The following is a 27,912-nucleotide window of genomic DNA, read 5'->3' on the forward strand; positions in this document are numbered from 1 at the left end:
TTAGCAAAATATTTCCAAGTTCATTAGCAGGACATTTATTTATTTATTTATTTATTTATTTATTTATTAGTAGAGCATATCCTGGTCAGTACTAATCTATAGACCAAATGCATTTTATTTTTCTGCTGTTACTGACTGGGAGTTTTGCATCTGAAAGATCTCATGAAAAATTCTGTCGCTTTTGATTCTTTTGAAGGTACTCTACGTTTGGGAAACTGTATCACTTCTCATATTGTTTTTTTTTAAAGAGACTATGTCGTAAGAGATTTGAACACAAACTCAAAACAGAATGATGTTATCGTTGACTTCATTTTCAAATCTATAGAGAGGAGAGATTAATGCAGTAAGTCTGCCTGACCTACAATGACTTCCCCCCTTAGAAACCTTAAACACTGCTTTGCCCAAGATAGCTACATAAATCTTTGGTCAGAGAAGTGAAAAATAACCTATTTGGGCTAAAACTGCAGGGGACATGTTAGGCAGACTGAATATAATTAGCAAAAATGGGTTTTGGCTAGGATACTGGAGTTAATTAAAAAATATTGCAGGATCTTAAATGACCAGAAGTAGTCAAGGTCCTGGCAGATGTCACACTTGAATGATGGCAGGTTAGTTAGACTACTGATCTCTTGGTCTGTGTTGGGACATGGGCAGAGAAACAGATCAGAGGAGGGAGGGCAGGATCTTGCCTGATTTATGTAGGAAGTGTGGTGTGTGAGTTTGTGAGCGTGATGAGAAGTAGTTTTTGGAGCATTGTTAGAAGTATGGTGTTGCAAGCTGAAGTGGCTTCTGGTTCATTAGATTGATCCCAGTCCCTCCAGATTAAGACTTGGAAAGGAGTTTTTGTGAGTAAGAGCATGCCTTCATTTATTAAAAGATGGGAAAACAAGAGAAGAAAAGTAAAGAGAGGAAAAAGGGAAGAAAAGCAAGTCATCACTGTAGCTCCCATGAAGTCCTCTATGTCTGTCCTCCTCCTCCTGGAGTGGTTGAGGATGGGGGGGGGGTTGGTTGTGTGTGTGTGGGGGGGTGCTGTTTGCTATGATTTTGACGATGCCTTATATGCCATATGTAGTGGTCCCTTCCAGTTGGGCCAGGAGCTGTTGCCAGGCAGAGAGTGTCCAGTATCATGAGCTGTGTGCAGGCCACACTGGCCATGCTTCTCCCTTCTGCATAGTGGTCAGAGCTGGGGAGAGGGGACCTGAGTTTGAAGAAATACAGAAGTTCTAGAGCTATTGTATTTCACTCTTTATTCCCTCAAAATTCCAATCTAGATAAGTGAAGTAAAAAACTATAAAATGCAATTGCCTGTATTTGTTCTGCAAGCCAAATATTTTACAATCAGTTGATCATACTATAAATTATAGAATACGGACCATAGATTATTGAAGATCTTTTTGTCTTCTTTTTGCATATAGTTGGTTCATGGCTCTGCCTTAGTGTAGGGACTGAGGCACAAGATGAACGCCTTACTACTTTTTCTTTGTGCATGGATAACAGGCTTATTTGTTTGTTTGAACAAGCTCAAAGGGATCTACTTTCCTCCTTCTGATCATCAGTAGAATTTGTCAAATTAACCAGAAAATCTTTAATGTTCTATGTACTTTCTACGATGCTTTAGTGGGAATGCTTAAAACAAGGTAAGCCATTATGCTTTTTTGCTGAGCTCTTTCATGTTCAAGACACGGAATGGCATACTTGACATTGATCTCCCTCCTGTGGGTTATACACTCAACAACATAACTTACATGTATTTTCAGTGCAGTGTCCAGCAAATATGTGATTGTGGTAACAGTATTGTTTTGTACAAATGTGCAGCAAAGATTATTAATAAAGAGTTAAGAATAATGCAAACTTTAATTGTCCCTCTGGTTCATACTTTCAGTTTTCTCTGTTAGCTTCAGTACCTGCATGTAGCAGGTAGTTATTTATTGTGATCTTAAGTTTTTCTTTCCTAAATACTGATAAAGATTTGCAGAAAAACAAATCACCTTATCTGCTGTTGGTGGTTTTCTTTTTTTCTTGTCAGGGTATCCGAAGAAGAGCTTTTTTCCTGCAATTCCTGCCACTGTATAAGTCCCATTTAGTTTGTTCCATGTACAATTAGTACTAAATGTACTGAAATGCTTTCAGTAGTTTGTTTGCTCATAGTGAGAAGTCGGTGTCAATCTTTTCCAATTCTCTTTATGAGGAACCTAATACAACACCTGCATTCATTTTTTTTTTCTTGAAACAATTGATTTTCTTTAGACTTTTTGCTGTAAAGTTAAAAATGTATATGTATACATATTCAGTAGTTAAGAAGATAGTTTCAAATTACTAGTATTAAACTCAAGTCCAACTAGACATTAGGAATGAATTAAGTAGTATTTTTTCCTGGAAATATATTTACAGCAAACATGAAGGAAATAAGCACTCTGTCAGAACTATTCATCAGGTACAAATGAAGCACAAAAAGGTAATGGAAGTTGCTCTGCTCAAGCAGTGCTCTCTCATTTTATAAGTCAATGAGGGTTATAAGCATGTATCAGATGCCTGCTCAAAAGAAGGTAAGAGAAAGCGGGGCCGTCACAAAATACAGGAAAAGAAGGGAGTATAAAGGGAATCAAAAGACTTTGGTAGTGAATCTGTTTGATTAGAATAGCTGAGTAGCTTACAGCTGTATGGAAGATACAGTGTTAGCAAAACGCTGTAAAAAATAGGTCTATGAAAACAGTAGAACTGACAGTGTACCAGGAAACCAAAGTGCCAGAGAAATAATAAAATACATAAACTTGTTCTCTTGGGGGTGAAACTGAGTGTCCTGAAGACGAAAGCTAAAAGTCAGGTTATCATTTTACTAGGAGCAGGAGAAGGGAAAAATGATCTGAGACTGTGGCTCAGGAAAGATAAAAGAACTAGAAGACCTTCTGTTCGTATGCCTATGTGGGAGACCAAGCCAGCCCCTTGCTCAAATATTGCCATTGAAATGAATTTCCTCTTGACATGATTTCTACTTTGCACATAATCTGAGAAAATAAGCGTTTTATTTTCCTTTTCACCCCAAATCCTCACAATGTTTTGTAAGTTGAAAAAAGAATATTCTTAAGTGACTTGAAAATGCTCCTTGAACCTTCTGAATCACCTGATTCTCTTTTTCTATGCTATGTCCAGAACAATGTGTACATAAAAGAAAAATCATTTCAAAACAGAGCAATGCATTGTTTTTTCAATCCATATGTAGCTATTCACCTCAACAACCAGCCAACATGCTGAGACAGAACAATGATGAAGATGATCAGAGGGCTGGGAAGTGGGGACAGGCTCGCAGAGCTGGGGCTCTTTAGCCTGGAGAAGTGAAGGCTCTGGGGGGACCTTATAGTGGCCTTCCACTTTCTGAAGGGGGGGCCTACAGGAAAGCTGGGGAGGGACTTTTTAGAAGGGCACATAGAAATAGGACATGGGGAAATGGCTTTAAACTGGAAGAGGGTAGATTTATATTAGGTGTTAGGAAGAAGTTTTCTACTTTGAGGGTGGTGAGACACTGGAAAACATTGCCCAGAGAGACTGTGGACACCCCTTCCCTGATGCTGTTCAAGGCCAGGCTGGATGAAGCTTTGAGCAGCCTGGTCTAGTAGGATGTCTCCGTGCCTTAGCTGGGGGATTGGAAAAAGGTGTTCTCAAAAGTCCCTTCCAATCAAACTATTCTATGACTGATAGGGGAAAGAAAGGGAAAAAAAAATTGAATGTCAACACTGGGAAAGGATACAGTATTGTGGAAAGGACAGTAATGACATGTTTGGACAAGGAAGGAGAGAAGTATGGAGAAGGCTGGTAAAAAAACAAACAAAAAAAAAAACACCCACAAAACTCAGAGACAAGAGTAGTGTAATTCTTGATGAGGATGCTTTCTGGCATCTCAGGGACACCAAATCTCAAAAGCAGCCTGTGTACTGCTGAGTCTGTTTGGAGCACCGAGTATCAGAACAGTCTGTAAAAACCGCATAAAATCAGAAAATTTGAAGAGAAGTCTAAGGTAGCATGGAGTAGTTGAGCAAGAATTACAAAAGATCTCAACTGAGAGTTATTATGGCAGCTAGTGAAACTTAGGAAAGTCTGCAGAATTTCCTTTAGGGATCCCCTTGGGACCACAGGCTGCCTGGTAATGTCCCCAGGGTGCCAAGCCTGCAGGGGGGAGTTTCTGAAGTGGAAAAAAGGCAACAATCTCCTGAGGATACCTGTTGTCTTCCTCAGTTGACTGGAGAACTTGAAGTTGTTCTCAGGTGGTTGGTTACAGGGCTGAGAACTGTATCTTGGCAAAAAATAAAATATATATATATATATATATATGTTATTCTTTATATTGGAGTCATGAAAGGCAAGTTTTAAAAATTCAAGAGCACGGTAAAAGTAGAAGCAGACATCCAAGCTGCTTGGCTTCGTAATCTATTTCAAATATATTTGACAGAGAAGCACAGGATGAATGTTTCAGAGTTTTTCCCCCAATAATTTTTGATGTTGTCACCTTATTCCTATAGTTGATCTTGGCAGCTCGTATGTTTCCATTAAAACACTAGATTTATGAAAGCGTCATAAAAAATGTATATAATTCAGTTTAAAAAGGCAATCAATCAAGAGACTCAAATCTATTGGAAACAGGGCTTTATTAGTTCCAGTGCTCAGGCAACTGTTTGTTCCTTGAAGCAACCTGCTACCTTTTAAGATATAAAGCATGTTTTATTAAAAATAGGGGGAAAAAAAAAAAAAGAAAAAAAAGAAAAAAGGAAAAAAAGGAAGATTAAACTGAACTGCAATTGGTTAACTTTCTGAACGTTTCTTGCCTTTTCATTTGCCAAATCCAATACAGGTAGCACAAAAAAGTGCTAAGTGGATGCACTTGAGGTAACTCCAGTTACCTCACGCTGAGTTGACAGAGAACAAAATATTGCTATTGTGATATGACTGTTCAGACCTTCCCAAGTAGTTCAGCCATTCGTGAATCTGAAGGAAACTTCCAGGGAGAACCCATTTTTCACACATTCCACGCTCCTCTGAGGAGAGACTGGGGATGCTTGGATTACCTAGTTTGAAGAAAAGGAAACTGATAGTTACCCTCATTGCTCTCTGCAACTTTCTGAGGAGAGAAAGTGGGGAGAGACATGCCTGTCTTGTCTCCCTTGTAAACAATATGAGGCACAGGAATGGCCCAAAAATGTAGTGGAGGAGGTTCAGATTGGATGTTACATATATTTACTGTGAGGGTTGTCATACACTAGCATGGGCTTCCTAGAGGAGTGTTTGATGCCACATGCCTGTCAGTGTTCAAGAGGCATTTAGATATTATCCTTAATAATATGTTTTAATTTTGGTTAGATCTGAAATGGTCAGGCAGTTGGACTCAATTTTGGAAAGTCATTTTTGATTGAACTATTCTTAAAAATAATCTTTAACTTTTAGATGTTATGTAGAAATTCTATTTAGTAGAAAGGATTTACAGGAGCAGCTTTATAATGGCGGAGGAAAATCAATTAAAAGTTATGAAGATGAGCAATGTTGTCTGCTTTTTGTAGTATATTTGTGCTGCACCTAAAACTGAGAGTCTCAGATCTCACTGGTCTCAGACATAATCATTTGAATTTACAATTGTGTGTTGCTTAGCAAAAGATGATGGATTCTATTATTTATACACTTTGAAAAGAACTAAAGATATGTGTGGAGAAAGTGGTCTTGCATTCCGTGTGAAGTGGATGATCTGCAGCCAGAGCTTCTCTCCAATTACAACAAAATTTACTTGCTTTGACTATTTAAGGGTGTTAAAAACAGGCAACTGAGGGAGAAATTAGAAGCACAGGATGTTTGAATGTAAATAAAGGTTGAAAACGTAGTTATTAACTTTTTAAGTTGCTGAGAAGGACAATAAACACAAGTAAGTGGATAATATACTTTTAGTATTAGGATTTTTTACCTTCAGGGTAACTGAATTTAAGTAGCAAATGAGGAAAAAGGAAAGCACATGCATGCATGAGTTTTTCATTTTGTTGCACTGGCCACCTTGTGCACTGCCAAGCTTTTTCTGCATGAACTGTAATTCTTTTTAAGTTTTGAAGATGTAAATGCCCCAGGATGTGTATTTAGTCAAATCTAAAAGCCTGCTTTGAAGAACAACAACAGAAGTAAGTCTTCTTGATCCTATTTCTGCTGATATCGTCTCCACGTACCTGTAACTCTGAAGCTGAGAAAGCTGTTAATTAATCTACAGTATGGTTGTTTTTGTTCAAAAAAACCCCAACAACTTTAAGTCTGACTTCAAAGGAAATTCTAATTTTGGAATAGTTAATCTTTCAAGGAGCTTCACTTGCAAGAGCTTTTCAACAGCCTGCTCTGTATTGAAAGAACCATTCTCAATGACACGCTTGTGTGGTATGGATGTTCACATGTGTCTACTCTGTGCAGCCAGCTGGTACGCATCATTTATTTCTCAATTTCTGAAGGCTTCTTTTGTATCTAATGGCATAAGCATGTTTTTGGCATCCCTAGCCTGTTGGTGGGTAACTCCATTTATTTAAGGGTAATCTTCAAGAGCAGGTCACTGAAATGTGATGACCTGCTACTCCTTGCAATCGCTGGGCCCTAAAAGCTGGTGCAGTTTGCAGCAATATAGCCCACACTGCAAAACTGCTTTTACCAGGAAACATTCTTTACAGCGCATGATAAGAATATAATCTTATTAGTACAAACTGAGCCAATCTCATTTGAAAATCCAAATAAATCTTTTATATGTAGTTCAGGTAGTTAAATCACTGTTGAAATAGAGAACACTGAGCAGTGTTATTTATAGAACATAGTGTAAATACCAAAAATACAGTTCTCATCTCTTTATTCCTAAATTTTCTGAAGCACTTTGGGATTCATCATGTGGAGCTGAAAATATTCCTTCTCCTATGGGTTTTCCTGCAGCAAGACTAGCTTTTCTCATGTCTTCTCAAAATCTTCAAGCTTTCAAAATTGCCCAGAGCATTACTTGCCATGTGTAGTTTAAATGCGTACCTTTTCATTTACTGCCTGTTGACGCTTCAGAAAATAGGTTAGGAGAGTAGTATATTAAATTAATGTATGCATGCATTAGCAGATTAGCCAGGTCTGCATCATATCCTTCAACAGACAGAACTGTGAGTCTGTAATAACTTCAGAGACATTGAAATTGAGCCATTTCTCAGTTGCCTTAAAGTATTTTGACTTACCTTGAAATGAGCAGGTAAAGAAAGAAATGGCTTTTTTTAATTATTCAACTGCCACCAGGAAAAAGCAACACGCACAAAACAAATGAACAAAAAAAACCCCAACAACACAAACTTGCTAAATCTAAAGTGCCATAAATTAGGTTCTCATTAAACCAGCAGCAAGGTTATCATCGCTACTTTGATCTGATGTGATATCAAAAAGGGCATGTGTCTAATTAGAAAACTCAGGGTTTTTAACTCTTCCAAAGAGTAAATAAGCAGCACAAGAATGAGTCACATGCATCACAGCTTACTTCTGCTTTTTGGTAGTTTACAACTCATGGAAAAATAATATAATAATAAATAAAAGTCACTGGGGAGAAAGAAAAGCAGTGCTCTTTTGAAGTTGATAATTCCTCCTTCCAGAGATTTCATAATCAAAGCATTACACAACACAGTATTCGCATTGCTGTTTAGCCTTTTGGATTTGCTCTTACCTTCTTCATTTATTATTATTATTTTATCTTTCTTCTGATAAGATAAGATCTTGTTGTTGCTTCTTTGTCTTAGTGTGAAAGCAGTGAACTGTAGCCAGAGGTCTGTTTTGCATATCTGGAGTATTTAACTGCAAAAACAAGTCCTTCAGCCTTTAAAGCTTGCCTGTACTTTTCATGTGCCATCATTTCTGACACATTATAAAGTGTTAGATATAACCTAGTAGGGAGGGAGAATTTGGCCACCAAAATAAGTTAAAGGTATATATCATAATGTTACACAATTTGAGGACTTGCATTGCTCAGAGTGCAAATGCATGCATCAGTGCTTGAAATTCTAACCAAATGGGAGAAGTATTTTTGCTCAGGAAACTTATAATTGTACTGAATATAATGTCTTTTCATAGACTGAAGCTGAAATTTGTGTTTGTGGCACAGCTGCTTGACAATGCAGTTGTAAGTGTACCAGAAAAACATGTAAGACATTTGCTTCAATCAAAGTATGGTGCAATGCTTAATGCTTATATCCAGTTGGTGTTTTGTGCTGGAAAATGCATTTATAAGCACAGGAGTGCTTATAAAAGTTACAATTGCTTTTTCCCTTTGCAAGTGGTTTTCATTGTTTGAACATTTATTTACCTAATGAGACAGTTTGTAAGATAATATTCAAATAACTTGGAGACGTAACAGGTAGGTCTAGTACTTGAATTACTGTATTTCTTGACGAAGCTGCACATTGACAAAATGACAAAATGAATGGCAGAAATATCATTGTTTCTGAAAACATTTTTAAAGATGAGTTTACTGAAAATAGTCATGTGATTTTAGTTTTTTTAAAATTCATCTGTTCCCTTAAGCATAGGTATTTGTTCATGAACTTTGTTCTACGCATTTTAGGATTATTTGGCTTATCAGTTATAAGAAGCAAGAACACAGGGATCTTTTTCTCCCAATAGAATTTTTGTGACCTCATTTCTGTAGTGACTTTTTGTTGTAGACAGAGTATTCTACTTTTTCTAGTAGTGGAAAAGACTCAATAATGATGCTCTGGAATAAGTCAGTTTGTTCATGTTGCCACACATGCAGAAAATATATTCCTTTAATCCTCAGGGCCAGAAAAATTGCATGTAAGTGTGACTTTTGAGGACAGAATTGAACTTCATACAATTCTCGAAGTGTCTTATGGTCTGGCTTAGAAAATGAGCTCTGAGCTTGTAACTGCTAGTTTATGCTGATCTACGTGAAAAAGTACATAAGTAGTAATGTGGTGCTTATGAGAGTACAGAGACAAAACAAATGCCTAACATGATAGGAGATACTGAATGATATGATAGGAGAACTGAAGAGTTGGTAGAAAGCTTAGGTATCTGATTCTTATCTTTTCAGAAGATGTTGTTGAAATGCTGTGGGACAACATGAAAGCTGGAATACAATGACTTTAATGGGAACATTCTCATGCTAATACTTTTTCACATGAATCTTTACTGAACTATTCCTATATATTCTTCTGTTTATGAATTACCTGTAGGAAATTATTTTTTATCCTAGTGGATATGTTTGATTCCTCCCAAGACATCCATTTTCTCAGCTTTGGATACCAGCTCAGGAAATATATTTGATCTGGGCCTAAAACCTCCTATCAGGTTATAGTTTTGCTTTCTTTAATTGCTTCCAAGGCGATTGATATTGCGGAGCAGTATAAATATACTAGAATATATTACAGGAAAGTATATATGTTCATACATGCATGAATTTGTATTAAGGGACGTATACCTTGGTCTATATTAATGTAGTTTTAGCTGCCCAACAGTTCTGGGATGAAAATATTCCTATCAGTAGAGTGCACCCCAAAATATCTGAAGTTGAGACAGTGAAAGCAGCAGGACTTTGATGCCTATTTAATCAAAAGAACAGTGACTAAATGAGGTTCAAAAGGCATCTCTGATGGTTCTTATTCCTTGCCTTTGTCACAGATTATGATACTATGACTTTCATATTACCATGCTGCTTACTAGTTTCTCCTTTGATGTGTTAGTTGCTTTATACCAGACATTAACAGGGTATTAACAGCAACCATTTTATAATAAATAATTTTACTTGAAAAATGTAGCAGATTGTTTGCTTGAGGCTGCTGGGCTGCAAAACAGGAGACCATCTTTTGTGGAAGGAGGGTTTGAAAAATATTTCTTACTAATTTTATACCTTGCAAACTTTCAGATATGTGAATTATGGCTTAAAAAATTCAGATGTACCTTTATATCTAATCTTTATTCATAATACAGTAAAGTTCTGTTCTTTAGGAGTTTCCAGACAGCCATAGTTTTATATACATTTTTAAAGACTTAGATGAGAAGAACTGCCTTGGGGTTCATTCTTTTTTTCTCAAAGCTGGATTGAATCTATCCTGAGCTGTTTTCCTGTGTACTTTTTACTAGTGTGTCTCTGATAGTACGTACCATAGAAACATTTCTTTATAAATTTTGTTTTCAACTCTGATATTTCTCTCTGATATTTCTGATTTGCCTCACTTTAATATGTTGCTTTAGTGGCAGCTTGTTATTTAAACTGGTGCTTAATTCAGTGAAATAAGGGGAGAGAAAATGTATGAGGGTTGTGTTATTCACCTACTGAGTGTGGATGTAGTCCCAGTGTTAACCTCAAGCAATTTTGTTTGGAGATTTTGCTACTTCCTATTAAGGTGATAGGTAACAGCAAAAGCCAACCCAGGTTCAGTCTTATCTGAAGTAAATTTTCTGACAGTGTGTCTAGTTGAATTGTGCCTGAAAATCTATTCAGACAGGTTGAAATGACAATTTGGTATCAAGTCCCTTATGAGTGAGGATAATCTTTCAGCAGCATATTAACGTGCAGTCTCAGCCCGTTACAGCACTTGCAGCTATCTAATAAAGCAGAAGATGGTGATTTTGGACAAGATTTATTTCATACAAGTAAAATTAGCACAATAGGATTAATACCTTTATCATTCTTCATTCAGTTGAATGAATTTGTCCATCTTAGTTTCTCCAATGACTGTTTTTTATTCAGCAGATAGAACAGGACTTGCATATAAACTACACCCTAATAGAAAAACCTATTTACGTTTTGTTCCGTTATGCTAGGGAAAACATGATTGCTAAAAACATGATTGCTAATAGAATAACGCGTGGAATGGAAGTACTTGTTCATGATACAGCTCATAGTTGTGTAACGTAGGAGTATGTGACAGGAGAAAGGCTGCTGTATTTATGACTGGGGAAAAAACTGCTTTTACATTGTTTTGATTTTTCTTTTTAGCTTAATATCTTTTGGAAAATATTGAATCCCCCCGCTACTACATTTAATAGATTTCCTTCATATTCAGTGTCTTTAGTTCTAGGCATTGTCATGCATGGATGAGGTTAATTTCTTTTTCTTCTTATACAAAGGAGAGTATGATGATCTCTAGTAGTCCCTTTTTCTTTGTAAATGTAAATATAGATTCTTATGTGAGGTTTCCAGTGGTTCATGCATTCACTTTTCCTCCACAAGGTTCAGAAGATTTTACTAGCTTGTCACATGCATCAGGTAACAGGTGGCACTGTTGATGTGTTCTCCCAAAGTGTGCAGTGTGGATATAGCTAAAATGTGAGATTGCTGTACTCTAGTTGTTCTGCTCTTACAAAAATAGCCAGGTACGCTAAGCCAAGGCATATTCAAACAATTTTCTTCAGTAGCAGAATGACAAGAATGACATGTTAGCATTTCAACATAGCAATTGGTGGAATTTAATATATTGTTATTTTTCACTGAAATTGTGAACATAGTTGAGTTATGTTTAAGACTTTCTGAAGTGCTTATACATTTCAAATTACAAACTTGTAGTTTTCTTTTATCCACTTGGTACAACAAGGGGTATGTGAGCCCAGTTGTGCTTTACAGCTGCTGATTTTTCTTAACTCTTTAATGTGTCTGAAAAAATTAGTCCGAATTTTATGGCCGAGTCATTCTACAACAGACAAGCTGAATTCTGAAAGTGACTCTATTCTGCATTCCCCAAAGACAACCGGTGTCAGGGTATTGCTTGGAATTTCCCATTTCCCAATCCCCTGCTTTACTTTTTATTTCTTTCCAGGTTTTTTTGTTTGTTTGTTTTTTGTTTTTTGTTTTTTGGTTTTTTTTTTTCCCTCTAAGTCCTTCCTGTTTGAGTTGATTATGCCAATTAACTTTATGAGTATTCTTAGGAAATTTTGGCTTTGTCATTTCTATTCTTCAATTAACTTCATAGTGCTGTGAGCCAGTGTTCAAAGCTACTGAACAAGCAGTTGTGGAACAGAGAGCCAACCAGGGAGCTCAGCACCTTCTGATGAAAAGGAGGCTGTATGTTTATCTACTCTATTTGATCAACAAGCTTCTTATGTTAGGATTATGCAGATATCAACTGGTAACATTAGCTTGGCACTGGACGCAGCTCAATGTGGCTAATTCTACTTCTCTGGCCTACTCTGCCTCATTTCTATTCTGTGCTCTGTGGGTGAAATTCTTCTCTTGGAGTGAGGTCTAAAAAGCTGAGCTAGCTGAATCTCCACTGTAGTTTCATTCAGGGTTTCATTATGATTCGCAAGACTTGGCAGAAATAAAAACAAACAAGTAAATGAACTTTTCCAGAAATGCTGTTCCCTAGAGCGATTTATTTCACCTCTCACAAAGAAGTGCAGAGATAAAGGAGAAGTTAGGCTAGAAATTAAAAATCTAAAGTGCAGATATGGGAAAAAAAAACAAAAAAAACCCCTTATTTTTGTATTCTGCTAACCCTTTTCCTCCCAAGACATAAATGACTGTCTTGAAGAGGAGGGTATCCTCATTTATACAGCAAAGAGATCCACAGTGAGTAACAAAATCATTTAATGCTACATCACAGGAGGTTTCTCTGTTTTATTTTGTTTAGTTCTCCATGGGCACATCCTGATTGCTCTGTAGTTGTTCTTATGCATTCTTATTGAGAGATGCATGCAGTGCATTTATGTGTATTTAATTTTAAAATGGTCAAATTGAGAAATGGTCTATTGCAGGAATTGGCAGACCTGCTGGAGCTAAGGTGCCAGGAAGAGAGTAGGCTGGTGATGAGTATCTCCTGACTCTGTTGTGTAGGCAGAGCCCTCCCTGGCTGGGAAAGGGAGGCGGGCTACTCCTGGCTGCTGTTAGTCATCATGAGCCTAAGTGCACGCTGTTCTCCTCATCCCTTGCCACTTCTGCCACAGCTAACACTCTCTCATCTCTGCATCTTCTTTTTTCTTTTGAATCTGCTGCATCTCAGTGTGCTGAGTGTGTCCTTCTGGGAACAGGAGCGTATCCATTGAGCAGTTGCAAAATAAAGAGGAGGAGCATTAGGGCCTCTGGTCCCTTCTGTGAAAGCCAGAATGGATCAGGATCTGATGAGGATTCACACTGTTTTATGTGAAATTACTTATAAGCAGTGTCAGAAAAATATAAATATGGAAGCTTTTCTCCCTGTTTCCCCCAACCACTGTCCCTTTTCCGCACATCTAAGAGATGAATCAGCAAAATGAACAATAGTTGCCTTAGGCAATGTGCTGAAAAGACAAGACTGTAAAGGAAGAAAAGGGGATGCTGGAAACTTTCAGGAGTGCCTTAGGCACTAAATAGGAACCTAGCAGGCCCAGAAAGACTTCATCAGTGACTGACTATTGTGTTCTTCCATGAAACCCTCTTGTAATATCTGCTGCAAATTACATTTTGATAGTTAAGTAAGCATATGGGGTAACTGACTGTGATTTATGATGTCTCTTGTGTATATATGCTGGTTGTATTTTTCCACGAATTGCTTGTCTGTACTGCATTACAGCAATGGACAGGTTCAGCAGAGCTATTAAGCAGTGGCCATATGGGAGTTAATACATTAGATACATTTTTCTCTTTAAGAGACTTGATATGCAGGCAAGCCTCAGGGTGAGCTGTGAAAGAATTAAAAGTTGAAAGAATTCAGAAGACTAAAGAAAGAAGTATTTCAACCTAATGTTGTTGTAATAAAATAATTATGTCTGGGATTGGATGACTTAGACTGCTGACTAAAGCCATGCTGTCTCAAAATGCTGTGACACCATTATACCAAACAGTACTGCCTTTGATGTAAGCACACTTTGAAGCTTCTGGGCTTTATTCACTGATATAGCACTTCCATTTAAACTGGTATGAAATAATTAGAGTATGGTGCACAAAAAGTTAATTTCAATATGGTAGAAGAAGAAAGCTAAATTTAGGTTTCTTCTCAAAGAAGTCGAATGTTGCTTAATGTGCTGTATATGACAGTAAAGACATAAATGTAACTCAGTTCTTCCCTGATGGAGAATTCTTTCAGGTTTGAATATACAAAAAAGATTGAATTATAGTATTTATTCAGATAGTAGCCATATGAATAAGTAAATGACAGATAAAATATACTAGTATTGTCTGTTGAACAGGTCAGTGATAATGCTTTCATTTGCACTAATTTTATACTGCATCTATTACTCTGAGTTTTGGTTTGTCCAGACTTTGAATCATTCTCTTGACAAAGAAATGAAGTGAATTTCTCTGATTTGAGAGCAACTTGTAAGGAGTGGGCAACAAATATTTTCTGTCATTCCTAGTGAGTTATTTAAATTTAATTTAGGAATATTTCAGTTAATTCTGTAAATGTTCCTCTATTTTGAATTAAACTAAATTATTTCCTAATATAAAGTAGAGTATATTTTATGTAGATGCTAATTCTCTGAAGATGTTAACAAGAATGCCATACTTTAGTGTGTCTAATAGCTTGCTTTTGTACTTGAGGTAATCTGGATTTGAAAAAGGCAACTACGTGATGTACTGATCTGAAATATCTTAAAATGTCAAAGAAGCTTGAAATATTACAAAGGGTGACACTCAAGTCTTTGCTTCCTTCTATTCTTATTTGTCCATATGTAGCTCCATTGATTTCCGAGGACTACTATGGGAATGCTAGGATAAGGATAGATAGGTCTGCAACCTGATGAAAGTACAACAGTTGAGTTCCTCTCTGTATTGTGTATCATATCTGCAAGATCTAGGAAAGCAGTGAAGTGGCTAAAACACTGCTGGTTGATCTTTTGCTTCTCACTTCGCCCAGGTGGGAAAGTTGAAAAAGTAGAAAAGCAGTAGAAGAATTCTTTAGGAATAAATGTTAACTTTCTTTGGATGTAGCAGATATTTAGGTGTGGAAACTTCATACCAAACATCCTCTTCTGCCTCTGATTTTCCTTCTTTGTTGTGATCATATTCCACAGCACGAGTCTTGTACTTTGGAATAAAGCAGAGTCATTTCAAAGTAAGGTGGTGTTTTAAAATGTGTGTGTATAATCAAATTCAAACCAAGATGTACATGTGGAAAATCCCTATTTCATGTCCTTGAGTGGTACGAGGCTGAGAGTTAAAAAGAATATTGTCTTCATGAAAACCTGCAGTAGAATTGCATGTGTTTCACTGAGGCTGGGGTTTCATTTCTATAAATGTGCAGAAAAGTGCAGATTCTTGTATTCTGGGTTGTTGTATTTTCACTTTCTCTTTCATATATCCAAGCTGAGTGGTGTTTACCACATGGTTTCATCTGTTGAAGTGAGCTCAAGTTGCAGATATGCTGTGGATTCTTGATATTTCCGTATTTTCCAGAATGACCACTAAACTCTCAGGTTAAATGTATTTTCCAGTCTCTATCTGCTTGCTGCTTTGATTTTGCTAAAGTGAATATTTTTGGGGTGTAAGGAATCCATTTCTCTGCAGAACATTTCATCAAATAGCTAAGAAATGAAGATCCCGTGATCATACTGTTCATTTTAGGGCTCATAGAAATAACCACCTTAAGCTGCTACGGAAAGAACTAGTAAGGGAGGTAACATAAGGAGTGGAAAAATAAACTTTATTGAAACATGGATAAGAGCAGGAGATGTTAAGGTGAGAGCAGAAAAGAGGAAAAGGAAAAAATTGATTAGAGAGAAGAAAACTAATGTGCTACATGTACATATATGTCTGCAGATGCTGGAATGGTTGGCGTAGCATACAAGAGAGCTAAACCAATGTAATGATTAAGCAAGTCAAAAGTCGTATTTTAATCAGAGTTTGGACTGTATATATCTCATATCTTCCAGCCCTCTCAGACATAGATTAGATTGCATACTTTTGAGCAGCAGGGAAAAGGGCGCAGTCAAGTTGGTATTAATTTAAAAAACAAAGCATTTATTCATTTGGCATTTGTCTGTCTGAGCTCCAGTAATTATTTAATGTTGCTGCGAATGTACAAACCAATCAAATGGGTTACTCGGTTTTACAACATTTAAATATGCCCTTTAAAATCTTTTTACCATGTTTTTTATATGGGGAAAAAATATATATTTAAAATATTGAAAAATGTGAAATGAACTGTGTGTGCTTTCATCTATGTAAACAGACAATTCCAATGCAAGTTATTGCCAAATAACAAATATTGCATGTTTACTAAACCAAGTTCTCTAAGAATATAATTTTCTGCTTATTACTCTAGTAAAGGCAATGCTAGTGCAATTTGCTATCACTGTAAATATCATAAATAACATGCTCACATGTTCTGAATTATTCAAGTCTAGTTCTCTGTTTCTGGAGACAAACACTTTCTGAGTTAAAAAAAAAATAAATAATTGTATGCGATGGAATTTGGCTGGCAAAGCAGTACCTTGGTACAAGAGGTTTTGAATATACAGTTTCCTTTCGAAAAAGTTATCTTGTTCTGAGATTGAGTCGAATAAGTTTTACTTTCCAGTAGGGTCAGCAGAACTTGTAGTTTAGTATTTACTTTGCGGCACAAATGCAGATTTTCATGATGACTAGCAGCAATTATGTAATTTTGAGATCTATCTTTGAAGTAAAGGGCATTAAACACATCACATAGTCCGTGATGTGCTTAGTTCAGTACAGCCTGGCTTCTCAAACAATGTCACCTTGGTTACAAGAAATAGTTTGAAAATATGAATTCTAAATGTTCAAAAGTCAGGAAGTCAATAAAAAAGGCTTAAGAAAGCCTTGCGAATCTGAGCCAAAATGTATATTTTAGAGTGGTTGCAAGTACAAATGAAGATAATGATTATCATGGCACATTTCATTTTTTCTCAAAGTGGGTTTGGATGATTTACATTATGAAAGACAACACTAAATTGAAGGACAAATATGGAATCTTAATGAGGGGAAGTAAAGAACTGTGCTGAAAGCTATTTCATCTCGAATCTCCTCCCACCCATTACCCTGTCTAACAGCAGACAAGTTAGAAAGCTTTACTCTTGTGAGTGCACACACTGTGAATTCCTTATGGCAGCAATCCTGTTTTCTGATAGAGATTCTGGGTGGCCATGAGTATGTGCTACTTAAATAGCAAAAAGGCTAGCAGAAGCAACTAGAAAACCCACTTGTCTTGGGTAAGAATCCATCAAGGGAATCTAATGAAAATGAGATGAAAATGACATGCCAACTGAGATAAGAAATGCTTTTTCATGCATCTCTGTTATGTGGGGGACCTGCCAAGGCATTTCAAACAGTGGAACAGAAAGGATAAAAAACACTTAGAGAGATGCACTATGGCTTTTAAATGATAGCAGCAGTGACAAAATGGTCTGGTTCTCCAAATTGCAGAGACACTACACAGCTGCAAAGTATTTAACATCTGCTTTTTGCATGTCAGATGGTGAAGAGGCTCATATGCCAAAGAGCTGTTCAACATCTATGTGGGAAAGGTATTAATTCCAGCAGGAAAAGGATATCAAATACACCCATCTATACCCTCTCAATTTGGAGAGGTATGTAGATTGAATTACCAATCCATCTGGGGCTTGCAGCATCCAACAGGGAATCAAAAAATGTTCCTCTTACTTATGTTGGACAGCACTGCACTTTCATAAAGAATTTTTGCTGTGAACATGAGGAAGCGCAAGGAGCTTTAGGCCTCTGAAAGTACCCTGGATGTCAGTTTTCATGGAGTTTCTCTGATTTAGAAAAGCAAATAAATTTGAATAGCCAAGGAGAAGACAGGTGTAAGTCTGGTGTTCCACTTGTTACAGGCCGGGAGCTGCTCCCTGTAAGACCCCTAGCAACTCCAAAAACTGTCCTGAATCCTCTAGTGAGAGGACTTCCAATATTCAGAAAGGGTACGTTCATACTATCAGAGTGCCACAGGACAGAAGATTCCAAATGATATTTTGCCTATAATAAAAAATAAAAAACTAAAAACATTGAAGTACACCAGATATTGTAAGTACTCTATTGACCTTGCTGAAGTTCTGCCTGGAAACAGCATCTAATTGCAAGGCTGAGTACTAACATCTCATAAACTGATTTAGCATCTCTTTAGCATCTCGTAAAACAATTACAATTTCATTTTTGAGCTTTCTTAAAAGAGCCAGTTTCAAGCATAACTCAGTTCTTTAAGATATAACCCCAATTATATTAAATATGCAGCCTACACTAAAGAAAATAAATGTCATTTAAGAATGTTGTCTATATTTCTTCTTCTGGCATGCATACATTCTAATTACATACTATTTATACTGTTGAAGAAGGAACCAGTAATATATTGTGAAAAGTTCTGTACAGAATTTTGTTTGAAATTGTAGTGTAGGAATGTTGATGCCTAGTAAAGAGTTCTGCACTTTTAAGTAGGAGGATGAACTTTTTCCTTTTCCTTTTCCTTTCCCTTTTTAGTGTGGAGAAAGACTTTGATGTTATGTATATGCGTGTCAGTTGGGGTTAACAATAAATTTCATTAGATTAGTTCTCCTTACTCTTGTAATGCTACTTCCCCTAAAAACATTGTGCTAAATGAGAAGAAAAATAACAGGGCTATGTCTTCCTTGTGACTGTGTTACAGACAAAATTGGCAGAATTGGTGATTTTGATTCTCCGTAAACTCAAATGCTTCATGGATATGAGGTGGTTATTTAGACCTCCCTATGAGCTTTAAAAATACTAGGAAATTTCCTATGCTTCTGAAATTGTTGTTTTGGGTTATTTTTTAAAAAAAATGTTTCAAATACTAATAATAAAAATCTGTTTTCTGAAGCTTATAATGCAGTATTTGTGTGTAGAGTTGAAAAAGAGGATACAATTAGAATGCAGTCTTTGACAGATGAAACACATTTGTTAAGTATTGCTCATTGAAATTCATTTGAGAGATCCAGGAGCAGCAACTGCAAAACCAAATAAACGACTATTGAATTGTAACAAAGCAAAATTTGAAAGAAACATATTTGTATGTTGGGAGTTGGACCTTTTGGAAGCAGGTGCATTCTGAATAACTAACTGACAGAAGGTTTCGTTGTGAAGGGCTGTTTGCCATTAGAGTTTTTCCTGGGTAAGCACTTACTGTTTGACCTCAAATAAATCAGTGCATCCTTTTGAAATGATGACATACTTTCAGGGTGTTTTATCCCCAGATAACTGGTGTCATCAGAAATTAATAATGTATATTGTGCCACAGTATAAAGCAATGCTTTTCTTTAAAAAGATGAGAATGCTGCTAATAATATCTGAGAAGGGCTGTGTAGGAAAGGAGCTGAGATGGTAAATAAAAAAAAAACAAACATGGATGAGAAAGAGAATAATGTGGCTACTAAAAATGTCAGTAGAAAAATGATCATGCTCATAACATTGTCATCTGTTCTTTTCTGCAGCAGCGTGAAAATTATTTGCGCTTACAAAATTAAGGATTATGAATAATTGAAAGATTAAATAAAATAAATAGAAGTTTGGACATGATGTCACCTGGTAGTCTTTTTTTTTTAAAGCCTGCCAGGTGAAACCAGTTGGAATACATTTGTTTCAACAGTGGCGTCAATAAGAACTGAATCTCAGTCACAGAATCTGAGAGCCTACACATGTAGTGCTGTGTCAGGTAGCACTGCTTCATCTTTGTTTTGAGCTGACCGTAACAGCACAGGTGGAAAGGGAGAGATGAAGTGAAGAGAAGAAAGCTCTTGAATTGCCAAAAAAGACAGCAGTACTTAGCACTGCAATACAGTAAAAGCTAAAAATGCATCAAGGTGGGTTCTCTGGAAGTGAAAACACTGGCTGTCTTGGGACCTTGCACAATGGTGAGCAGGAAAAAGAGAGAACCAGTGCATTTATGAGTAGGAAGAAATATGGACTCTAAAAAGTCTGTCGTTCCACAGATGTGGAAAATTTTGAGTAAAGCCCACATTCAGTATTGAAATTCACATTTTGCAGATACATTAGACAAGCAAATAATTCTAAAGCACTTCAGGTGTGTGGAAACTCATATTTTGAACTATACTTATAGTGAAGAGTAATAACAGAGTGAAACTCCAGTGTGTTTTTCACAATCTTAGCCAGAATCCTTGCAAAATAGGGTAGGGTTTGTGTTTTTCAAGGCACTTTGATTTCCCCACCTCTCCTTATCTGACCCTTTATATTTTGTGGGAGGGAGTGACTGTATCACAGCAGCACCCCCAAGCACGGTTCTTAATGCACAGCAGAATCCCTGTAACTACTTCAGGAGAGAAGCTTCTTAATTATAATTTTCCATCTGAAGTTTTTCTACCTGCAATCCTTTTACCTCACCGAGAGGGATGTAATTAAGTTGGTAAAAATAGCAGCACTCTAAATCTTTCTCTTTAAAACAATTTATTTCAAACAGATATTGTAATTAGTGTTTTAACAAAGATGCAAGAAAGCCAAGATTTTTTTGCAGCTTTGCAGAGCCAGCCCATTGTTTTACATAATGTTATGTAACATTAGCAATGTAGAGTTGGTACCTAAACATCTTATGCTAACTAATGCACTTTACAAAAATATAAATATCAATTTACCAGAGCAAATAACTGTAGAACAAGCAGTAAAACATGAATTCCCACACTGCCTCGCTGATGCATTGAGCAGCAGAAGTATCTATGAACATGCAGAGCCTGTTATCATAGCTATCTGAGATGAATACTGGTGCAGTCCAGTCTGCATACTGCAATGTAGATGTAGAACACTGGTATTCCTGCATGATTTTGTGTTGGAATATGATTCCTGTAGTGTCATATATTCTATTCTATAAACAGACATTGACATTGGGCATTACTGTTCTGCCTGTGTTTTAGAAAATGGCTTCAACTTTTGTTTCAGGTTTGGAAAGCTAACATATTTTGTCAAGAATAAAGAAAAAAAAAAAAATAATTAAAATAATAATAATAAAAAAATATATATATATAGAACATGATCATACCTGTGTAAAATCATTTGCAGCTTACTACTGGACAGTTAGCTTTGTTCTTTTCCTGAGGTATTTTGCTGCCTTCACTTTTTTCTCATGACTCTTTTTGGCATAACTCTTACTTCTTGAAAACTTTTGTAAATCTGACTTCATATCTTTGAAATGATGATTGTTTTAATGTAATACATAGAAAATGTAAAACTGCAGGAAAAAAAAGGAAGGACTTTGAAGTTTCTCTTACCTTTTTAAGTGTTCCCAATGCAGATAAGATAAAAGCAGCCAGAAATATTTCTGCACCCAGTTGCTTTGTACTGTTTGCTTGATTCTCAAGAGAGGGAAAAAAAAAAGTTTTTCTACCAGTTCCTTTTTAGGGAATGTAAGTGGATTTTTCCAGGAAAATCAGAAAAGAGTCAATCCCTCTACGACTGAACATGGCAATATGTGTCAGCATGTTTGAACAGTATAGACCAAAAACTAAAGTAGAGAAGCGGGCACCCCGAATTTTATTTTTGAGACCCTTTCTGGTCTTTTTTCCTTTGCACACAATGGACTTGTCCTGAAATGGTCTGCTCAAGGCAGTGTATAGAGTTCTGCTGAAATAACACTTGGACTGGAACCTTTTTTTTTTTTTTTTTCTGCATAATTTTTGGCATACATAAATCAGTACTTTTAGAAGAAAGATTAAACGTGTTCTTGTATTTTGTGGTGCAGTGGGGAGCGAAAATAAGGGTCTTTCTGCTACTTTCTTCCATTCCTAGGACTTGCTGTTAAGGCTGCTAGTTAGGCTCATTTTCATGAAGATAGTAGTTTGTCAGACACTCCAATCCATCTTTAATGGCATAATCCTAATTTTTAATTACCACATCATGGAAAAAAATATATAGAAAATTAACTTGCCAGAAGATTTCCATAGATGCTAAATTCCTATTAAGAAAATACTGTTAAAAACAAGCTAGAATTATCAGTAGTGTCTGAGTTTAATAAGCCAACAAATATGAATGTTCGTAGCGCGACAATTAATGAGGACTTCCCTTAGGAGACTTGGGATTTAGATAACAAATTTTTAATAATTTCATAGCTCATATATGCAAACTCTTGGTGTGAGTCCTGAGATTTCATTAAAGATGATGGATACTTTCTGGAGTTGGTAATCACCCCGTCTTTATGAAGTCGTTGCATGTTTAAACAGGAGACACAGACGCAGATGTTTCATGCAAACTTACAATCAACTTAGTCACCATCATCACCATTTAATAGACACAGGTTTAATTTCTATTTAATTAATAAGCTACTTTGGATACTTTGAGTCTTTTCTCACATAAATGTGATAGAATAATTTTGGACTGTGTCTGAATTCTGTCACTAAAGTTAGAAAAATGTCAGAAAAGTCTTTGGGAAACTAACTTTGATGTAACGCTTAATCGTTTAGTCCTTTTTAGTTGATTTTATATGTATGTATATTTTCAGCCACTATTTTTTTATACATTTAAATAATTTTTTTTAATGCTGAAAAATTTTAATTTTCTACTTGACATAAGATTGAATTGTGAATATATAAGAAGGACCTACTGACAGTATTCAGGAGTAGAATGGTGTACATCACTTTTAAATAACATCATTTGGAATTGAAATTTAATAAAGTTGCACTTTAAGAGCTTGAGTCCAAACTGCAGAGAGGAGAGCTCAGAGCATTAGCTTTGATCCTATAAAGCCTTTTTCCTCTGACATGTGCTTCTTCACCTGAACAGTCTGACAGATGTCACTGGCGTGCATCCTCATCTGCCTTTGAACAATTCACAAGGAAATTAGCCTTTGGCATTCTGACAAGCTGTGTTATGGCCACACTGTGCACCTATATTAGTCTTTTCTATCTACAGGACATAGAGAAACATTTCTATACTGATAAAATGAAGTGAAGGCTGTGGATAACTGGAAGGACTGAGGACAGTGATTCTCTCATACATGAAAGTTACTACATGGTATTTACCATATCAACATGTGTTTGCCACTACCCATGAATCTGTGCTGGTTTGGAAAATATCCATTTGTGGGGCCAAGAAAAGCCTACAGAACCAAACCTAACAGAATAATAACTCAAAAATATAGCATTTTCAAACCTTCCATGTAAGATTTTCAGGCAGAAAAAGAGGACATAACTGGGAAAAAAAGTGGGAGCAACAGAACTAGTCACAAATGCCAAGTATAAATACAGAGAGATTTGTTAAGAAGCAATCATTAATTCTTGTGCCTTTCCTTTATTCTTTGATTGATGCCTTCTGTTCCTTCTTCCCACACACAATTATTCTTTCCTTATTTTTCTTCTTATAGCAATATCCCCATTTTCTTCAGTCTCATCAGATTTCAGTAAGGCTTCCAATTCTTATTTTTCAGAACTGGTTTCTCCTGCAATGTGTTCAAGTAATTAGTTGACTGAAATCAGATGTGTGAGAGTACTTAACAGAAACTGGAAGCGCTAGATAAGAATTACTTGTTTCAGCCATTGTAACTTGCCTTTCCTTATAGATGCCTTATGTTAGAAAAATGACATTTATCCAGGTAAAAAACCTGACAAGTGATCACTTAACAATTAGAGCTATAGAGCTGCACTTGAAGGAAAAAGAAAAGAAAGTTCAATTGAAAAATAGGTCCGGATGGAAATCCTTCAATTATATTTTCATTTTAGTTTTGTTTCTGCTTGTTCTTTTAGTGAAATAAGGTAGTAAATTTCAATTCACTCTGAAGCTTCCTACTTTATATGCAAAATAAGCATTTTTGGGTTCTCTTGATCTCTTAGTTTTATTCCATTTAAATACTATTTCAAACTGAAATGTTTCAGAATTTTTTTCCATATATGTTCAAATGCAATTATTGAATAATTTGATCTGAATTTAACATTTTCAAGTGCCAAATTGCTCTTCACTCTCTACCATTATATACAGGTTCAAGACACCCAAGTGTAGTAAAGCTGGTAGTTTAAATAACAGATAATTATTGTCTTATAGACTTAATATAATCTTAATGTTCATGTTTCATTTCTGGTGTAGTGATACATAGTACAAATGCCTAGGTGAGATAGATTAACATGGATCAACACAATAAAACAGAAACAAAAAATTATTCTAACCTTTTACAGCCAATATATTTTGACATTTCCAAAATGAAATGAGTGCCAAGTTTTTCTGCAGACTTTTCCCATTGAAGCTGTCATAAAAAAATCAACAAGTTCTCGTGAGGCTTTCTGGGAGAGCATTCATCACATTTTGTACCCCAAAAATGGTTCTGTTGCTTATCAATTTCCTTCCATCTGAATGTATTTTAGCCATTAAGGTATTCCCTTTTTAGGCAGGAATTAGGAAGACATCTGAGTGAGCTCACAATGCTGATGATGTGTTCTGCACCACAGTCAGTGTTGAAGGAGATGTAATTACTCATTTTCTTAATAGGAAGTGAATGCCACAAAAAACCTGTATGTAAGAGTACTACCTATGCCATTTGTATCTGTGTAGGCATATTCAAGTTACAATTAAGTTACACGTTCACTTGTAAAACAAGTACTGAAAATATTTTTACTTATTTTCTTTTCAAATCTCAGTATCCTATCTCTAGAGTTAGACTCAAGAAACTGTGGCAGAAAATCACTGAGCCTGGCTCTGCTTTTCTTCTCTAAAGACTGCAGCAAATGCAGTCATGTTATGGTGAGACTGGAGTTGGAGCAGGTTCAGAGTAATGGAATAGCAGCCTGCTGGTAGGTTAAATCCCAAGGTGGTGTTGTACAGAGAGGAAAATGACATGTGGTTTGTCAAAGCTGAACCTGGATAATAAATCTTATTTTGTTTAGATCTCAACAGAGGAATGAAAGTGATTATAAAGTGAACACTAATTAAAGACTGCCTGGTTTTCATCTCTGAAGAGATCAACTACTATTTCACTTACATAAAGGAAATACATTTTTCTTCTGGTGGCTTTGATAGGAATACTTTGATAGGAATAATTTAAAAGAATAGTTGAGACTTCCCTTAAGATTTCACTATGTGACAAGGCTCCAATAACAAAACAAAAAAACTTAACCTATTGTGCCTCATATAATGAAGTGTCATATTTTGTCTTTCTTTTAGTTGTGAAAATTTTTTTCTTATTTATGTGGAAAAAGTTCAGAAAAAAGTGGGTGACAGACCATGTATATAATCCAAATCAAGTGCCATGGAGAATTGAATTTGAAATTGCTTATATGAGAGCAATGCCATAGCAATGCCTCTTATTTTATGATGTTGGCTCACAACAGCAGAGGTGAATGTTGGTGGTATGGCAGGCAGAGACTGAATCTTCCTCACAATAATTTTGTGTGATAGATGGCAGCAGTGGGGCAGTCTGACAGAATGGTGTCTGACATGGGAGGACATATGAAACGAAGGGTGCAACTGAATTGTTCCATGTGAAAGAAATGGCACACCTTGTTATTCTTCAATGCTTGCTGAATGTTTATGGACACCACACAGCAGATGTGAGCACAGTGAGGCAGTAGGTGGTGTGTTTCAGCAGTAGCAAGAGTGGATCATCTCCACTACTTCAGATTTCTGTGAATACACCTGGCAGCCTTTTATTCATTACTGGCAAACATACCTAGCTAATGGTGGTGTTCATGTTGAAAAAGTAGTTTTGTAGCTATGAATTTGTCCTATTCAATGGTGTTATTTTGCTCTTTTTATCTGTTGTAGTTTCCATGGAAATGGGACGCATTACTTTTGGAGGACCTGTGTGTAAATGAAGATGTGTATTATGCATGGAATCTTTAATTGTAAGTAACAAAAACACTTATTTTTTAAAGCTTGAGCCAAGCAAAAATACTTCATTAGGAACACTTAATTCAGCTGACTGTTGCCTTTCCTGTGATGTCTTTCTGAACCTAGGAAGACATGTTTTCCTTTAGTACTAGGAAAATTAGTTTCCAAATCACTTTGTCATGGTACCATGTGTTCTTCGTAATTAATTTTCTGAAGTTTGTGACTGAACTGCTTGTTGGATTGGTCTGCAAAGGAAATAATAGTATTTTCACCATAGTTTTTTTCACTTTAGCAGAGAAGATGGTCCATCTTATGCTTAACTACTGTATTTTGATATTCCACCTGAGATGAGGTCATTGTGTTTTGGTCTCAAAAAGGATATATTTAATAAGTGAATTTCGCCATATTTGCACTTATACTTTAATTGCTTTGAACATGCAGCTGAGAAGATCTGTAGGAGGAAAGGTTACATACAATACGTAAAATTATTTTCTATCTTTTCTGGCTTCTTTACTGAAAAAATTTTACTGAAGTTACTGAAGCCCTTCCTTTTCTCACCAATGAATTCATCTTTGATTTGCTGATGTTCATCTGTCTTCCTGTTCACTCTGTCACCTTCTCATGTTTTCTTAGTATTTTGCTCATTGCATTGGTCTTTCAGCTGCATATATTCATTTTTTTGCTTTGTCATCTTAATTAGATGGCTTAAAAATAATTTCTTATTATTTGTTATCCTTTATTATTTTCTTGCTTTGTTGAAAAAAATAAAACAGCAAGAAAGCATAGTACACAACATGCATCTCAGAATATATTGTCTAATGTTAGAAGCAAAAGATTAAATTTGAAGGATGAATTTATGCTGGGATCCATTCAGCTTCATCACTTCTGTCTCACACAACATTTTCTATTCTGCTTGTCCTGAATTCTTAGCTACTACTATTGGAATAGCATGGGCTCTTTTGGGTACCACTGGTAGTTACATGTATTGATTCTAAATTACCCTCCAAAATTAAATGTAAATTGTACTGCTCTTATACTTTACAGCCAAAAACTTGTCTGCTAAAAAACTGCATGCTGAACTCTGTCCCCTATATTCCTGTATTCAGCCTCTCTGGCCTCCTGAGAATGTCTTACTGTTTTAAGGTTAATATCGCCTGAACTGGAATATTAAGGTCACTTCACTGGAATCCCTGGAGAACTGTGTTTTAGTACTGCTTCCAATTCAAGTTTATCAAGTATGAGTATCTCCTATAAAAACATTCTTCAGTTTAAATACCCTTTCTCGCTTGATTACAGGAGATTCCCTCTGTACCTTTCTACTAGGTATCTTCAGCATAACTCTTGTCGTATCTAACAAGCTCCAGTACTGTATGCTATATATACATATTTGCATTGCGTCATTTTTGTTGCAATGGTGGGAAAAATTAAGAACAAAATGTCTGCAATGGGAATAGTGAAAATGGGTAATAGGATTTTAACATTTGTGAGACATCAGTGATGATAAAGACAAGCTGTATAGTACTGTGTGAGAAATGATCACAACAGCTGCAGATCAAATAATCTAAAACTTAACTTTGTTAAAAATGAATGACAGAGTCTGAGGAGAGCGAGTTGGAAGAATATTTCAAGGCCAGGTTGCAAGGGGCCCTGGGCAGCCTGATGTGATGTGCAGCAATTAGCCCATAGCAGGGGATTGGAACTAGGTGGGCTTTGGGGTTCCTTCCAACCTAAGCCATTCTTGACTCTGTGTTTAGTTCCATACATCTTGCTGTTGCTGTTTCTGTGTGTGTTTGGTAGGAAATCAGTAAGAAATACATTCTTTAGTCTGGTTTGAACAACAAATCAAAGTAAAGCTGTAAGAAAATTATTCACTTCTGAGCTGAATGAAAATACTGAATGAATGTAGAACATGGTCTTTATAAAAGGAGCTGTTGCCGAGTTTAAATGAAACAGTAAAGAAGTAAGAGATGTTTTGCAAGTGACAGTAAACCAAGTATTTGTTTTGTGGTCAGATTCAATCTTTGAACATAGCAATCCAGTCTTTTGCAGGGGAGAGGAGGAGGAGAGAGGACAGTTTACATTTTTAAAAATATAAAGTTTTCTCTTAGGAAGGATTTCTCTTTGTAGGATTACACAGAAAAAATGCATTTTACCCTTTCTCTCTGACTATAATTTAGATGTATGTTATCAATGCATAAAGAGAAACTGAATTC

The sequence above is a fragment of the Tympanuchus pallidicinctus genome, unplaced genomic scaffold (genome assembly GCF_026119805.1).
Source record: "Tympanuchus pallidicinctus isolate F22 unplaced genomic scaffold, pur_lepc_1.0 scaffold13, whole genome shotgun sequence".
Lineage (NCBI taxonomy): Eukaryota > Metazoa > Chordata > Aves > Galliformes > Phasianidae > Tympanuchus > Tympanuchus pallidicinctus.